The 18,613-nt window shown below is 31.4% G+C and overlaps 1 long non-coding RNA gene across 1 annotated transcript; it reads left to right on the top strand.

The window, feature by feature from the left end:
- The first annotated feature begins 7,664 nt into the window (after positions 1-7,664).
- Positions 7,665-10,708, top strand: LOC139497109 (uncharacterized). Its single transcript, XR_011657680.1, has 2 exons — positions 7,665-8,202; positions 9,740-10,708. It is a non-coding gene; the product is annotated as an uncharacterized lncRNA (long non-coding RNA).
- Positions 10,709-18,613: the final 7,905 nt, after the last annotated feature.

Here is an 18,613-nt window from a genome sequence, read left to right as displayed (position 1 = left end):
GATGCATACAGATTATTCACATTAAAGTTTATTGTGTAAAACTAAAATGCTTTGATTATTTAAAAGCTTTATATTATATGTATTCAACCAATAATAATTTATATATATATATTATATTTAGTTTTATATTTTGAAAAGAGCAAATGCGTTGCATCCCCATTTTGTGTTTGTATTTTTATCATTTAGTTTTCCGTCTGTTCTTAAAAAAAATTAACAGGGCTTTTGTTTTTAATTGGAAATTATCATAGGGTTTAATCTGCCAAGGAACTTAAAACGGACTAATTTTTTTCAAGAATATGTGTAGCTCCGTTTGGCTTTTGTGCAATTCTTTTAGACACTTAGTTTATATGTACAAACAAATATTGTCCCATATTAAAGTGTATTGTATTACTTAGTCTTATCGTGTATCCTATTCCATATTTCACCAATACTTTTGTGATAACAATTTGAAAATATGTTTTGATCAGAATATGATATATTGCTAATTTAAGTAAACCGTTATCACAAATGTCTGAATGATCTTTCCGCATGATAATACAAGTTAATAGAAAGAACTGTTGAAATGTCACAAAAAGGATTAATCATAATCAGCTTATAGACACGGAATTGATATCTAATAATATCATTTATATTGGACTTGCATAGTCTGGTTTTATGCACAAAAGATATGACAGCAATTGATACTGCACATTGTGGTATCAGGTGACATATTGTCTGATTAATGAGGAAAGAGATTAATCTTCTTCAGTAATTTTTGTAAGAAGGAACATTTTGTTTCCAGTTTTTATTTTCAATTGCGATTAAGCTACAGATATTGCATTATTTAAGGTGTGTCTTGTCAAAGAACATCCCCATGGGTGTCAGTATATATCAAACAAAAGGCCGATCTTAGTTAGGTCTTTCTATGCGTAATCATGTCAACCTTAGGTCTGAAAATATTGAAATTATTGCGTGCATTTCTTATTGCATTTTTTTTATTTTCGAGTAATATTGCAATATAGAAAACAAAATCTTGTCTTATTCATATCATAAATTTCAAAATGCGTGTATGAATTGTTGCGACTATAAACCGCATTATTCATAATAATAAAAACGCTAATTTCTAAATCTACTTTACATGTTTATACCGTTAAAAAGTACTATGTTCTTCGATGATTTGCCGAATTGGCATCTTATTCCATCGACCGCACTTTTATTCCATTCTGTTGTCTTGAATAAATTTTCATTGAAACATGGTATCGTCGGGTTTAATCTTTCTTATTTTTTTTTATTTTTCAAAAGGAGGGTCTATCGTTTTGACAGAAAACAACTCCATATAATTGTGTGTTATGTCTTCAAGCTTTTTAAAAGGATAAAATTACTTTATTATTCGGAACACAAATATGTAGTGTAATAACTATTTATAGTAGAAAGGACGTAAATGTATTCAATAATGGATGTAAACCTATTCCATATTTCATCAATACTTAGTACATTTGTATTTACCATTTTCAAATACGTGTTTGATCGGAATATAAAACATAACAACTTTAAATGAACCGTTATCGTGAAGGTCTTAATGATCTTTCCGCATGATAATACAAGTTAATAGAAAGAACTGCTCAACTGTAAAAAAAACTGGATTAATCATAATCAGCTGATACGCAGGGAATCGGTATCCATTATTATCATTTAGATTGAAATTGCGTAGACTGATATATGCATCAGAGATATGACAATAATTGCTACCGCATACTGTTGTATCATGCAATATATTGTTTGATAAACGTGAAAAGAGACAAATCTACTCTTTTTTTTTTAATTTATGAAACACCATTTTAACACACGTTATAATTTTCAATTACGATGAAAAATGCGCAATATCTTCTCATCTTTTGAATTGATACAGATATGTTATTATAAAGAAAAAACTATGTAGTAAAGTAACTATTTATAATCGAAATGAAAAATTGTAAACGTTAATACGAACATACTCGTTGATGACAAACCAACTACACAACGAATTGATTGACTTGAATAAACGAAAAAAAATCACTTGACAACAGTCTCTTAAATTTGTTAAATTAGACAAAGTGAATGATAAATTCTTGAAAATCAGCTTGATAATATTGTAACAATATCACATGATAAAAGAGGTTTTCTGATTCAATATGTTTGTCTGTTTTTAAAATCCTTAAAAAATCCAAGAAATTATTTCTTATAATAATTTGTTTTCCGCGTGCTCAGTAGTTAAAAACTTTCCAATAACATGTCGTTGCCTTATAATAAAGTGAGGAGTATATAGTATCATTGTCCACGAGTATTCGCACTGATCGTGTTTTATGGTAAGAGAATAATTGAGAAAAACACGTAAATCTTTCAAAAACATCTTTTATCGCGTCATTTAATGCGTGTTGATGCTATAGCCGAGTCAATTTTACTATTTCCTAACAGTAATTAAAAACAGTGTCTGCAAGACATACCAATATAAAACATTTTCATTGCTATAGGTTAATCCATATTACGCATTACTTACCACAATTACACTATATGTCAACGAGGGATAAATAAAAGGCGAATAAAAAATGTGATAAATTTGTTTTTTTGCAACTTTACATCTTACACAATAGGTAAAATCGTAAATTGTTTTTTTCTATAAAATATAACACGAGAACACAACATAAAAAAAATATTGTTATTGATTAAAAACAATCCACCCAAGGATCAAAGACTATGAATTGAATTGATTAAAGATAGTAATGTAAAACATATGTACTTCTCAGATCAGTGATCCACAAGGCGCTTTACGTCTCTTATAAATCAACTTCGGTATCTTTCTGTTGTCTTATCAAGAAGAAATATTAACAAAATGTTGTATGATTGTCACTGAGAACTCTTTCTTATACAAAATAAGTCAATGAATACGAAGTAATTTTATATTTCTGGGGTAGCTGTATTATGCATAATTCATGAAAAAAAAATTAGTATGTTTTAAAAATTCGTATTTCTGATGTCAAATACCATTAGTTAAACTTTGAAATCTCTCTTTACTATATTCAAATCTTTAATCTTGATAAATTAATAGTTTAAGACATGCATGGATCTAATGATAATGCTCAATTTATTTCGATTTTATATCCAGTAAAGGCTTTATTATGATGTAATAAGACGGGGATAAACGACATCAAAGAAGCGATCGTGTCTATTTCAAGAACGGATTATTAAATATGACTGGAATTCTAGATAAGTAACAAGGATACGAATGTCTTACATAGACAAATGTAGTTTATCGATGTTCTAATCTGAAATATCGAATAAGGATTACACTAAATAAATAAACACAAATGTTTGGAATCGCAATGACTCCAAACAGGAGCGAAACTGTTTTGTTCAATCAAAGTTGTGAAAATAAAGTATTCTATTGATGTGCAACATTGTGATATTGATGAATTCATTTCTTAAACATAAAGTTGGTTTATAAATAAAGAAATACTCATACTGCGAAATCCACTTTGTTGTAATGCAAGTTGGAGGTTTTTTAATGATATGATGTTATCAGTCGAGGATCAAATAAATCATTAGAGCGCTAGCATTCGTGTCTACGTCATTTGTACTTATATAGGGCTTATTGGAAACAATACAATCTAAAAAGGTTGTATACCTTAGAGAATGCATATGACATCTGATTTTTTCAATTTTGTTTTAACTATTTTGACTATTTTATTTATTGTGTCTGTTTAGTTAACGCATCAATGTAAATAAAACGAAATTTGATGAGACTGTCAAAGTGAGAGGGTTAGCGCTAGAAAATCAGGTTTAATCAACCATTTTTTACATTTAAAAATGCCTCTACCAAGTCAGGAATATGACAGTTCTTGTCAATTCGTTTTTGGTGCGTTTTGTTAATTGATTTTGCCATGTGATTATGGACTTTCCGAATTGATTTTCCTCTAAGTTCAGTATTTTTGCGATTTTACGTTTTAGGTGATTCATTAGAATACGAGTTTCCCAAAGATCTGTGTATTACATCTGTTACTTGTAGCATGTATTTATTAAAGATCTGTTGTCCCATGTAAATTCAAAAAGTTGAATTGTTGGCTTAAAATTGTTCAATCGATGATCAATTTCACTCACAAATGGTTTTAGAGATATCCCAAATATCGCAAACAGATTGCGTTTACCGCGTCAGTTCTCATTAAATAAAGTTGTTACACAAGTGAGCCTTTGTATGTCTCCGATCCTTAAATATAAAATGCGTCAACCAAAAGAATATGTTATTCGGTTTAACCATACTACACATGATAAAATTCAAGCTAAACACTGGAATTGTAAAACATATTATAATCAAATCATTACAAACCGTCGCAACATGAAATGGAACGCCCTCCTTGCTTTTAAATTCATATAATAATAATACGACGTTCCATGTGTGTTGATTTAAATTCTCCTTATGATTCTAATCTATATGAAACCTGAATCGATCAGAACATATTATAACCCTGGCATTTTTATGAGTTTGAATATGACGTAGGATATCAATTTGGGATGAAACGTCTTCATTTATGTTGTTTTATTTTTACAGCGTTTGTCCTCAATGACGTCGGATACTACTGTGCTGTTATATTAGAGAAAGAAGTCACTTCCTTTTATTATTAATTTACTATGTACGAACAAGATAAACCATTATTGATGGGGTTCAAACGTTCCATTACAAAAGTAATAATTTGCTGTTAAATTACAAACCAATAGATTAATCATACTGTGCCACTTATATAGAAATAGGTAGATATTACCATCAGTTACAGTAAGTGTTTTATGATTCAATTATTGAAGATGAAGAAATGCTATATATATACTGCAATGTGATAGCACAAAGACGCCAAACAAAAGAACAAAATAATCCCCATCTCTATATGAAGTTGTATTATATAATGTCTAACAAGACTAGTATTTATATAATAAGTATATGAGGATTGTTAGTTGTGTCACTGGTCTTATATTATGACAATATAAAACAATTCAAACGAGAAAACTAACGGCCTAACTTATTTAAAAAATGAACGAAAAACAAAAAATTATCCCTCACCCATATATATGGAAGTTGTACTATACGATTTTTAACAACATATTAATATCAGTATACTAATCTAATGAACATTGTAAGTAATGTCACTGACTGTTACCAGAGGCACAGTCAAACTCATAGATCGAAAATAAACTGACAACGCCATGGCTAAACAATAAAAAAGACAAACAAAAAAATCAAAAAACACGAGACAACATGGAAAACTAAAGATTACGCAACACGAAATGTAATTGAGATACAAATAATAAGCATAACATCTTAAAGAAGAAATCAGAATGGCGGGTACTGAACTGTGTATTTTTTCACATATTAAAAACACGGTCATGATTTGATTTTCGTTCATTTAGAAACAATGTTCGCTCTCTACATGTTATATTATCACAATCGAGCGTATTCAGTACTGTATATAGACAACTATATGTCTTTTGTTGTTAATGACGTTGGGTTGCCTGACATTAAAGTCCCGAATATATTGTATCACTGTCAACGTCTGTTCTCACAGGTCGTGTTTTATGGTAAGAGAATAACGTAGAACACATCGTAAAACTTTGAAAAGAATCTTTTTATCGCGTCATGTAATGCGTGGCCTAACTCATACTACTAATCTCTAACACTAATAAAAAAGAGTGTCTGTTAGATATACTAATATATAACATTGCCATTGCTATAGGTCTTCCATGTTCTTATTACTTTCTACCAATACTTTAATGTTAATAAAAGATAAGTACAAGGCGATTTAAATATGGGATATAATTGTTGTCTTGCAACTTAACATCTTACCTATAAGTTGAGTCGTGTATAAACATTTCTTCACACTTAAATCGATACAAATAATAAGAATGAAATGCAGTTACAAGTACATAACAACATTACTAAATTAACATTTCAGAGGACTACAACACAATTTCAACAAAAGGAAAAAAGGATAATAAACGGAGTTAAACTACAAGTCATTCGAGCTTTTGATTATGTATATATCATTGAACATGAAAATGTATTTCTCTTTGATATCAATATGAACGTGCATATTATGTTATACTAGGGATATTTAGTTTAAAATACAACATCAGATACAAAAACTTGTTTTTACAATTATTGGGAAATGAATCACGATTTTTTTAGGATGATAAACACATAAAAGGAAATGTCTAAAATATCCCATTTTAAATCTAATTATTGATGAAAGCAATACTTAGATCTATATTACTACGCTGATGACAGTATAACTATTACCTGTTTATAAAAATGAACATGGTGCTTTTAATGGTCAATTAGTTATCCAAAAGTATTCATTTCAAAATTATTCGTCATCTTTCATTAGTACTGTACACTCATGCGGTTATGCTATTTGCGATTGTTTTAAACTTCAATCATTTGCAGAGTTGGCATCTTATTTTATCGACCGCACTTTTATTCCATTCTGTTGTCTTGAATAAATTTTCATTGAAACATGGTATCGTCCGGTTTATTCTTTCTTATTTTTTTTTTTCAAAAGGAGGGTCTATCGTTTTGACAGAAAACAACTCCATATAATTGTGTGTTATTTCGTTACGCTTTTTAAAAGGATAAACTAACTTTATTATACGGAACACAAATGTGTAGTGTAATAACTATTTATAGTTGAAAGGACGTAAATGTATTCAATACACTAGTAGCACGATTTCAGTCTGAAACGGTCATTTTGGTCTGATCGTATCTTAATTGACTGGATTTACCGCTAGAGGAAAACGTCAAGATTTGTCAGTTCGTTAAGTCTCCATTCGGATCGATAGTCTCATTAGGTAAATTAGTCCCGTTAAGGCATGTCAAGATATTTAAGACTGTATCTTCTAGCGAGCTGTTTAGATCCGTTAAGACCGTGTCAGACCAAAACAGACCATGGATACAAACTGACATCAAGATGTTGTCAGACCGTGTCCAGTCGTGTTCAGATTTTAATAATTTGGACACAAAACGAGTGAAACTTTCCCATTATTTATCAGGGGTTGCTCCCCTTTCAAGAATAAAATAAAACTGTGAAAGAAGACGATTTTTTAACTGAAAGTCTACCACGTCCCCTTAATCATGTTATTTAAATAAAACAAATATTCAATTTGAATTCTAACTTCTTCCTATTTAATTATTTAACACTGTTTTATAATTATATAAATAAAAAAAGTAGCTCAAAGTCATACTGCTGCACAAATCGCCGCGAATTGACTAAAAAAAATCAACAGATTGCCGAAATAATATTTGATTATTGAATATAAGCACCTGAACCTTTATATTTAATGGTTTACAACTGATTGCAATACGTTTTATATGCAATTACAAACTGCCGTACGTGGTGAAGAATTTGTCATTCATTTTTACACCCTTATTTAATAATCACGGATGTCGGCCGTGAACACTTGAAAACGTGATCTTAATATGTTAAATTAAATTTAAGATGTAACTATTTTTAAATATTGTAAATGAATGCATTATCATTTATCTTTTTATGTTACCTATATAAATTGCATTTGAGTAAATTTGAGGAAGGGAAAAAAATATATAGATATAACTCTGTCTTTTATCGTTTTCCGTTTATTGTCATGACATGATTGTCCGTTAACTTTATTTTTGCCAGACTCATGCGTTTGACTTTCCATCTTTATTTTTTAATGTGTCTATAATTCGAGGGCCTTTTGTAAAAAAAACTACATACCAGAAGCCTTCGTTAAAAAATAAAGTTTGAATATTATAGCAGAAAAAGGCTTATAAATTCATTCAAATTAATATTTGAAATAGGATAAATAATCAAGAAAATGTTTATAAATACGTCAGACACTGTACTTAAAGTACATTTAAAGACCAGGTTACATATATATTACATGCATACAGCATAATAAAGCTGGTTTAATTTGAATGACTATCCATTAGGGACATTTTTCGACGATAATTAATCAAATCTGACAAGTTTAATTAAAAACGGAAAATAATTCTTCGCCCGTAAACGATTTAACGTTACCGTACCCTCTTTATTTTTGTTGCATTCATGTCGCATATGTGTGTCGGCAGTGTCAGCGCTTCTAATAGCTAACTTATTTTACACAAAATCGTTGACATGGTAGAAGGAAACTATAGTACAATATAAGCTGAGCTGGAAATTGCAATTGGTGAGTAGAAATGAATATTTTAATACATGTCTATCAGAATAATCATTGATCATGGATCATCACCCAAGACGGCAAGAGTTTGAAGGAAAAATGTTCACATTTGTTAAATTTGTGCATACAGGTATGAATCGACGTTCCAATACTCCACACTCTTGGATAGTAGCCTGTTCAAAGGCAAAGTAAGAATTTGGGCTTGTTAAAAAATTGTTCCTGTGATTGGACCCCCCCCCCCCCCTTTTTCATGTTTTTTGAAAGATCAATGCATGATTTAAAAAGTTACATATAAACAAGTATGGTTTAAACCCCCTTTTAAAAATGGCTGGATCCACCCCTGTTTATTGCCTAACATGCATTGACATGTGGGGTATTCACAATGGTATGGTTGTGCGGGATGGCCTATAGGCTATACAACAGTTACAAGACCTAAACCCCTGATCGAGTAATCCTACATATTGTATGTTAATGTATTGATAACTGTCACGTCCTAAATTTGCATGAAATATTGGTCACTTTTTTTTATTAACCAATAACCAACCAATCTTCACATGTTACGATGTAGTCCGAGACAAGCTGGACATCAGAGTAATCTCGGACTAGTTACGTTTGGACGTCAGAGTAATCTCGGACTAGTTACGACGATGATATACCTATTTATATAGCCACTGGTGGGTGATGTACAATAATTATAATTTGTCACATATGTGTTATGAATACCTTCAACATGTTCAAGGCTTGGGTTTGTATATATGCAATAACCTCAAAATTGCCCGGGGCAAAAAAAAGAGTTTATTGATATTGTGCCCTGACATGCCTGATTCCAAATGATGAGACGGCATTGCGTCCTTAACAACAATTTTTAACACTTTTCATCTTTTGTGATAAGAAATTTAAGATTTTACCGGGTATGATTCATTATTTTGTTATAAATGATTTGTTATGCTCTTAATTTTGTAGAACTTAAATATATGTTATAACAAGAAAAAGAAATTATGTTGAAATTTTTATTTTTATCTTTTGTATATTATTCACTGTCATGACTGTCATGACTAAATAAAAATTAGATCCCACGCATGCACGGCATAGTTAAATAAGTGCCCGACACGTTATCATCAGTATGTTGATGGATTATAAAGAAGAAGAAGAAGAATCTTATAAATACTATTTGCTTTGTCACCATGTCACGTTGGTAGTAATATTCAACAAATTCTATTTCAAAATAAAAAAGTATTATAAATTGATCACAACAAGTATAGTGCTATAGCCTCTATTAGACAGTAACCCTTCAATGAAGTATACACCTAAGAAAACATTGATGTAGAAAGAGAGAACATTTTGTTTTAGAAATAGAACCTCAAAAAAGGGTTTTATTCTTCTTCTCATAAGGGACTTATCAATTAAATTGTATAAGTCATAAATTCATTTCTTTACATCATTAAACTTTGTTGTCAAGCAACTTATGATTGCTAGTTTTTCTTGTAGATAAATACAAGTTTATATATAATAAATACTTTATTCTTAATGTATATTTTTTTTGTAGATAAGATATCACATTGGTTTGAGCATGATTCCCAGCCAGATTATGAAGCGGCATATATCATGTATATCAATGTATATATAGGAAATATATAGTGTCACTAAGTTACTCTCATATGGTACCTCATTTGTACCTGTAGCTATAAATTGTGAAATGGTGGATTCATTCATAATTTTGTGTTACTTATTGGTTTGGAAATAACGTTGATAGAGCTAACAGCATTATGTCATGATGTACAGTTGATGGGATGATCTGATTGGACAAAAAGAGAATTGTGAATTGAACAAATAGCAAACTTACAATTCATAGAAAAAATGTAGGAAATACAATGTACTACATTACTTGGTGACAGAGCATACCTTTGATATATATATATATATATATATTTGAAATAAGTAATATTAACAATTTGAAATAAAGAGAATTTAAAGTTTTCTAGGAATATTAGTAGTGCATCATATCTTAATTCCATGATTATCTTGGATAGTTATATCATTAAGAATAGAAAATTGGAATAATGGAAATTTCTAGTTTCAGTGAATATATATCAATCATTGTCAATACTAAAAGTGCAGCATCATGATCATACATCATCTGATTCACCTTGGATAATTATTCATTTGAAATAAGAATTTGGATATAATAAGAGTTTCTATGCTGCCATTGCTATTGTTGGCTACATGTACCACCAGGAAGTGTTAAACCTCCTTTACTTTCCATGAGGGTCTGTCACGGTCCATCACTATTGGTTAGTGTCATATATATGCATGATGATGGAAGTTTTTACCAACCTAGACAAGCTTTACAGCCCTGGCATGGTTGTTGGTTAGAGTCGAATGACAGCTTGCTGTATAGTTATAATAGTCTGAATGTATCTACATGTATTTTAATAATCTTCTAAATTACTGTTCATTCTGAAACTGGCATTTTATAATAGTAGTCAAACATATTAAACAATACATGTACTTCAAAGTATCATTTTATTTTGTCTCGCCTTACACAAAAGTCATGAAAGTTGGTTGTATACAAGAAATTTGTATTACAGTCTTGGGGTGATGATGTAAGCTATTTTATAGAGCTTTACATTTTAAAAGCTAAAAGAGCTGGATGTTTCTTGTCTTGTATTCAGATGCTAGTAGCTAATTAATATGTTATGATCTTTCAGTTTGCCATTATATGTACATTGCACCTGACCCCATTTTCATGGTTCAATGACTGCATGTAAAATATACTGTTACTTAATCAATGAAATGCTCTCTTATACTGTATATATTTTATATATGTAATTGGATACATTTTATTGTATATGAGTATCTTGAAAGATCTACTTGTCTATCAGGTTGGGTTGACCTGACCTTGACCTTCATGGATAATTTAAGTGATTAATAAAATTGAGAATGGAAATGGGGAATGTGTCAAAGAGACAACAACCCGACCAAATAAAAAACAACAGCAGAGGGTCACCAACAGGTCTTCAATGTAGCGAGAAATTCCCGCACCCGGAGGCGTCCTTCAGCTGGCCTCTTAACAAATATATACTAGTCCAGTGATAATGAACGCCATACTAATTTCCAAATTGTACACAAGAAACTAAAATTAAAATAATACAAGACCAACAAAGGCCAGAGGCTCCTGACTTGGGACAGGCGCAAAAATGCGGCGGGGTTAAACATGTTTGTGAGATCTCAACCCTTATTTCAGTTTGATACAATGTTAACATGGTTAGGTTTGTTTCTCAGTTTATACTTCCTAATAAAATTGACACTGGAAATGGGGAATGTGCCAAAAAAGACAACAACCCAACTTCAGAGCAGACAATAGCCGAAGGTCATCAATGTTTCTCATAAGCTATAAGCTACATTGTACATGTATAGGATCACTACTTTTGGCATAATTATGGAATAAATGTAAGTTGTACATGTTTGACATTTTTGAATGGCTTATTTCATCTGACAATGACACCATTTTCATGGTTTTTATGTTTAGTCTTTTTCTCTGTTTCTATGGTTACTATAAACGTTTAACCATAAATTTGGGGTATGGAAGAACTGTGAAATTCAAAAATTCATGTAATTCATGAAATTATCTGTCATATATCTGTCTGGCATGGTTATTTTGACTGGACTTCATTTTAATGGATTATTGATAATGTAAAGTTTATGTGATACTTATAGACTAGTAAAATCTTCTTATTACAGAATTTCAATAAAAAGATCATGAATTAGGCCACATTTAAAAGAATGTCTGTTTCCCATCCCAGGGGGCTTATTTTTTACCTGGGTCTGGGGAGGGGAAACAAACAATTTTTATTTTGGCCTAAGGAGATATGGTGAGACGAGTATCAACCATTTAAATCATGTAGACCAAGTGATTTACTTGTTAGTCACTATATAATAGGTCACTGCACACCCTTCAACAATGACCAAAAACTAAAACTTTATAATGAGCACCCTATAAAAGGTTCAGCCTGTAATGAGGCATCTGACACAGTTAATGTAAAATATTCAGACGAGAAACCCAACAGTGATGACAATTTGATTTATTATACCATACCCTCCCCCCTCCCTTGAAGTTAAATGTCTAATCCCTTGGTGTACTGATATGAATAGTATTTTACTGGAAATGTTTCGGAAAATAGATATTGATGCTAATGTAAATATTTTATCCAATAAAAAGACAGGAAATAAGTCGGTGAACCAAAAAGTTCAAATCTAATTGAAAAGTAAAGTGCCCATGAACTCACTGATCATGCATGAGTGATTCTATTCATAAAAAGTGTCGGTGTAACAATTAAAAAGAGTCTGTGTATCATCGAAAAAGAGTCTGTGTAACACCCCTTAATGTACTGTTTTTCTATAGCTCTGCAGGGGTAGGGTCAAAGTCGTTCAAAGGTCACTGTACGGCCTTTAACAATGAGCAAAATCCATACAGCATTCTAGTACGGCATACGTTTTACCTCAGCGAACTCTCTGTCTTGGTGATGTATCAATCATTTGCTTCAGGTTGATCCATTTCGCATCTCGTCATGAATATGCGTGATATATTTGCCACTGGACATTAAGGGAGCAATCAATTTATCAGTTTCATTTAGTGATGCATGCTAATTATATATAGTTCTCAAATGATAATTGTCTAAAACTGTTTCCATTTTTGTGTATTTTATTTTTTAGCGTAAATTTTAGAATTTCTTTCCGAATCTTTCTCTTTGCATTTATTTGTTTGTAAACATTTAATAAAGTAGTCCATGTCAGGGGTTAGATTGTATACAGCCAATCTAGGACAAGGGCAGTAGAACAGAAAACAGTCTCCATTGTATACATACATATGCATTTATGTTGAAGCGTAAAACAACGACATGTAGTTGAGCTCGTTTTGGTGAATCAATTACTGTCAAATTTTTATATATATATATCTGGTAAAGTTGTCATAAAAGCAAACACGGACGAAAAAGTTGGCAACAATTTATAATAAGACTAAACTTATTTTGGCCGTTTCGTTTCTTCTAAAGTGTTAAATTCAACCATGCGACTGGCTTACTTGGAGATTCAGGTGACCTTTTTCGTTTTTTAGAAATTTCAATCAAAGTTCGTATATCCCTTCAACGATTTATTCAATTTTTTTTAACGTATAGATAGCGCGAAACTCTCACTACACCATGCATAGACTTTTTTTTTCGACCAAATGCGGCTGCTTATTTATACAACCGAACAACCAAACGTCCGCACCCAATTTTAGCAAAGATATACTATTGAACGGGAGATGTGAATATTTCTATACCCAATCCATCATTTGGTTTTGAAAACAATTTTAAAGGTATACATTAATACGACATCAACCCAACGACACATATCAATCAAAACATTAAGAGTCAACACACAGATTTTTGTTATAGAAAGAAACCTATACAGAATAAAAAGCCTAAACCGCAACAAGACTAAATAATACGGGAGCAGTGATTTTTTTTAGACAAAAATGCAAGTGTTCCGTAGAAATATTTCACGTACCATTTTATTTTTATTTTTTTATTTCGATCGTTGAAAATTATAGCAGGTGTGATATAAATCAGTAGATTAAGGACAAAACTATAATATGGAAATATAATATGAAAATTAAGCCTGCTTTGTACTAGACCGACACACTGAGATGGATTTTTAACGTGTAAGTTCACAAGCTAACAGTTCGAAAGAAAGAAAAAAACTCTTTGTTAGACCCGTTTGGGATTCGGACTAAAGTCCTCTCGCTGTCGAGGTGAACTTATTCTCACGAGACCAACCAGGAGAGAGGTCGCATAGTCATACCAAAAACTCGAGCATAATAAACAATACAGTTTAACAGAATTATCACCGTTACTAATGCGATTTTAAAGTCATGATCTTATCTAAATTAGATACCGTTATGTGATGTTGGTATCTACACGTATGAATAGAGATGGCCGACATCAGAGTAGATTGAGAGGACCATCGCTCTCTGCAAATTGAAAACTCTTCCTCAATGATGTTAGTGGTCCCATTGTAGCGAGCTGTTGCAAGGCTAAATTTCTATCCTTATTAAATCTTCTCTCATTATTCAGTGGTATTTCAAGTTTACTTTTAATCTTATTGTCGAACGACTATTTGAAGTGCTTCTCGTTATGAACACGAATGAAATATTTGCCACTGGAGGTGACTGAGGCAAACAACAATGAATCACCATCACTAAAATATAAGTATTTGTTCTCACAAAATACTTTGTAATTAATTAGAAGAATGATGACAATTTCTCATCTATTCACGTTTTGATCGAGCCGCTTCAACCTCAAATCTTGCTGCAATTGTTTTACATTTAGGCTACTAGTATTAAATACTATTGTATTCATTGAAGTTTACATGCGTAGTTTTTTTTTATTCAAAAGAATAAATTAATATTTATAAATAAATTGGACTGAACAAACAACACCAATTATTTCGCATTTGCATGTAACGCAGTTTAGAAAAATAAAAGATTTGATTTTTTTTAGATTAGCACACATGCAACGCATCCCCACTTAGGAGTCCTCCAAAAAGGTAAAATTTACCTGTAACGGAACATGTATGTCTGGTGTATGTATATCACTCGTTCCATCTACAATATACGGAAATGACACGACCGGGTATTGTAAAGCTTTGAGGGACTTTTAATGTCAAATTCATATCCCTGGGCGAAGAAATTACCAAGTTTGGAAAACACCGTGTGTACACTGACTTATAAAAGTGTTTATGTCTTTCATGCTGTCTAGTCTGAGAATACAAGTTTGAGCAGTTTTTGAAGGTAAAAAATAAAGGTTTAATAATATTGCAAAAGTCTGTGAATAATTGAAAATAGGACGTTCCGGAAAACACAAGTCGCTATATTAAATGCTTGTAAATCTCTGTTACATGTGGTGCGCTTCTATTTAAATACCTTTCTGTTAATCATAAGAAAGTGTAAAAACAGTTATTGAAATCCGGCTGAAAAAAGGGAAAACGAATAGTGACTATCTAACTTATTTTTCAAATATCGAATACATAAATAAATCTCTAACCATCCACGCTTACAATTTGTTTTTACTGACAGGTGTCTGCTGGCATTCGATTGGATATCAGTTTTATGTAGGCGTAACAATTCATCCCATTTATCCAATCAGCCGTCTTGTGTGCGATCTCATACGGTTCACACTAGGGTTCACATAGTCTAGTTTTTTATAATGATAGCGATAAAAATTATTCGTGCAGAATATACATCGTGACACTATAAAACAAAAATATCCTGTCCAAAAATGACTTACGAGACACCATATTAACCAAATAACTATTTAAAAACTAAGACAGCATACATATAAAATATTATCATTCATAACAATTACTATTTAAAAGGGAAATATTATACTATTAGTATCATGGTCCCAGCATTTTAACAAATTTATCAAAACAGGACGTTGTTGCAATGGTGTGACTGGGACTTTACGGTGCGTCTAAAAATAACCTAGGCCGCCTCGGTGCACTATAAGCTCTCGAAACTGCACTAAGACCATGATGGAACACTATAGCGAACTTTCTATACTAATGAAATGTCCATGTGTGGAAAAAAGATCTTACTATACACTGTACGGACATTTAGACTTATTCACTAGCTGTGATATACAGTAGAAGATTTAGCAAGGATAGCAAGGATACAAAAATTACGATATTAATAACGCTAAAAATTAAAAGGAAAGTGTACGCTATGTCGCCCGGAATCCGACACTGACCTAGCAAATTACGACATAATTAAACCATTAGCAACTTTGTAAAAAAATATATAGAAAAAATGTCTTTTCTTTTCCTTAAACTGGGAATATTATGATAATCAGATAAAGGTAATGTCTGTCAAAAAACGTATTTTACGAAATAATTGAAATCGGATTTAGATTAGATTTGTGATCGTTGGAATTTAAATAATCTATCTCTTTATAATTACCGAAAGCTATTTCAAAGCTAGTGAACATGTAGACGAACCAGTGGACATAGACGGACTGGTAAACATGTAAACAGACGGGCGAATGTGACAGACTTATTGACAAACATTCACATATAGACAGACCTGCAGTTGGGAATGTAGGAAGACCAGGAGAAACGCTAAGGTACGCTTTACGCACACCCAATACACGCTTTAAGCTCGTTGTGCACACGATACAGATATGATTGACAGGTTGAATGCATCAAAATTACTAGCATTTTGGTAGCGTGCATGATTTTTTTTACCTCGGCCGACGTACGTCGGATCTATACGTTGATGTGTGAAGCCGGTATTACATTATTTAAACCACTAAACAGGCAATGTCAGTTTCTAATTCTTATGCACAACAAAAGTAATATAAGACAATACATCTTTATTAAACTATTATCTAATATATATATAATGCCAAACAAGCATTTGGGTTTACGATTGCATTTCTTTTTTTAAAGAAAGCAACTTGTCTTATTTTTGTTTATGAATTGTGTTGTTAGTACTGGTCCGGGAACACAATTATCCCCCTTCAATTTTCGTTGTCAATTTTCGTTCACAAATATAGTTCCCTTTAATTTCAGTATATTTTTTCTTAAATTTTTTTTTGCCTTTCCTTTGAATTTTTCCCCATTTTTTTGCTATAATGTGAATGTAAGGTCATCTAAGAGAATTTCTGTAAAATTTCTTTTTGATATTTTGAGCAGAAATGAGTGTATTTGTTAGGTAAACATAGGTGGGATTTCCCCTTTTCGGAAGCTCTCTGGCTTAACCCATACTGGTGTCCTTGTGTTTAGAATTAGAATTTAAAATATTTATAAGACAGATCAGTATCTAAAAAAGAATACTTTAATGAACGAATGAACTTTATTACCTTAAAACTACATTTCATAGTAACAGAGAAAATATATATTTACAACTATTAATACCATGCACATTGGTTGAAAAAAAACCTTGATTTAACTTGCATGTAGCTTGCAGGACCGATTTACCTGTAACATTTGTAGAAATTTAGATTAATTTTATGTAAGATGACCGATAGTGCTGTCTCAATTCAGAGTCTGAACTTTAAAAAACATGATTAAGTGTGTATTAATATAGTACATAATAGTATAGAATGTGAAAGCGATTCCTTTGATATAAAATTTGCAGCAATATTCCAGTATAAAATGTCTGTCTATCTGTAGCTACATCCAACACTTAACATGTCATGATAATTATAATGATATTCGTCACAGATATCTCTTGAGCCGCAGAAATGACAACGTCTGTCTTGAAAGGGGTTAGTTAGTTATAACTTTATGACGTTAATCTCTTTTCATGCTTTTGGAGAGTTGTCTCATTGGCAATCAATACCACATCTCGATCTTTTTTTTATTTTTTTTATATATATAAAGTTAGACTTCAATGCCCCCCCCCCCCCCCCATTTTTCTTGAAACTCCTCGTAGATTTATAATAGATAGCTTACATATAACATATGTTTTGATAACTAATAATAAAGATCTTATTTTAGTTTAAAAACTTTACGAATGCCCAGCAAAGATTAAGCGTGTTGCATTCGAAGTGATCAGACTACCGCTAGGCCATTTCAACTCAAAATATATAAAATATCGTTGCATCGGTAAAACTGTGAATCATTTTTGACAAAACTATTAGAATTTAAGACTGCTCTGCTTTTACAATAACTGTTTACTTGTTATCATTTCAATGAATATCGAGTAATATTTGTCGATGGACGGTTGTTGAGTTAATGCACGGTATTGTGATTTTTTTCACAATTGAATTTATAGAACCTTTTGTTAAGATTCATTGTCATATGTATCAAATCAAAATAGCTTTCTATTACCAGTTCCTTGGCGTTGCAACACCACTGCATGGTCATCCAATCAAAAAAGGAAAGTTATAATATTTATTTTATTAATAATATAATCTTTTATTCGTAAGCAATACAACTTACAGAAAATAATTATTACAAATATTCAATTACATCAGTGAAACATATTTACATTTAAACAATTAGTCAAATAATCATATAAGTAGGTATACCATTATAACAGTACAGCAGAATAGGATCAAATGGATTTTTAGCATTAATGAATGAATTTAATTTCGTACCTTCTCAGTCAGAAATAAAAACTTCCCTTTAATTGGTTAGTTCCTTTACATTATGAACAGATACTGGTGAGAACCCAACCACTTTAAAAGGGGGTCCCAACCGAGCATAAAAAAAGGGGCGAGTTCCAACTGTATATATATGCCCCCTTTCAAATGCATTGATCGTCTAAAAAGTTTAAGATTCGACGGTTTTCTCCAACAATATGGTTTGATAAATTTCTTTCGAAGTTCATTATACTTTTCACATACTAAAATAAAATGATATTCATCTTCAATTACTT

This window comes from Mytilus edulis, chromosome 12 (assembly GCF_963676685.1).
Source record: "Mytilus edulis chromosome 12, xbMytEdul2.2, whole genome shotgun sequence".
In the NCBI taxonomy this organism is placed as follows: domain Eukaryota; kingdom Metazoa; phylum Mollusca; class Bivalvia; order Mytilida; family Mytilidae; genus Mytilus; species Mytilus edulis.
This window is presented reverse-complemented; position numbering and strand designations above follow the sequence as displayed.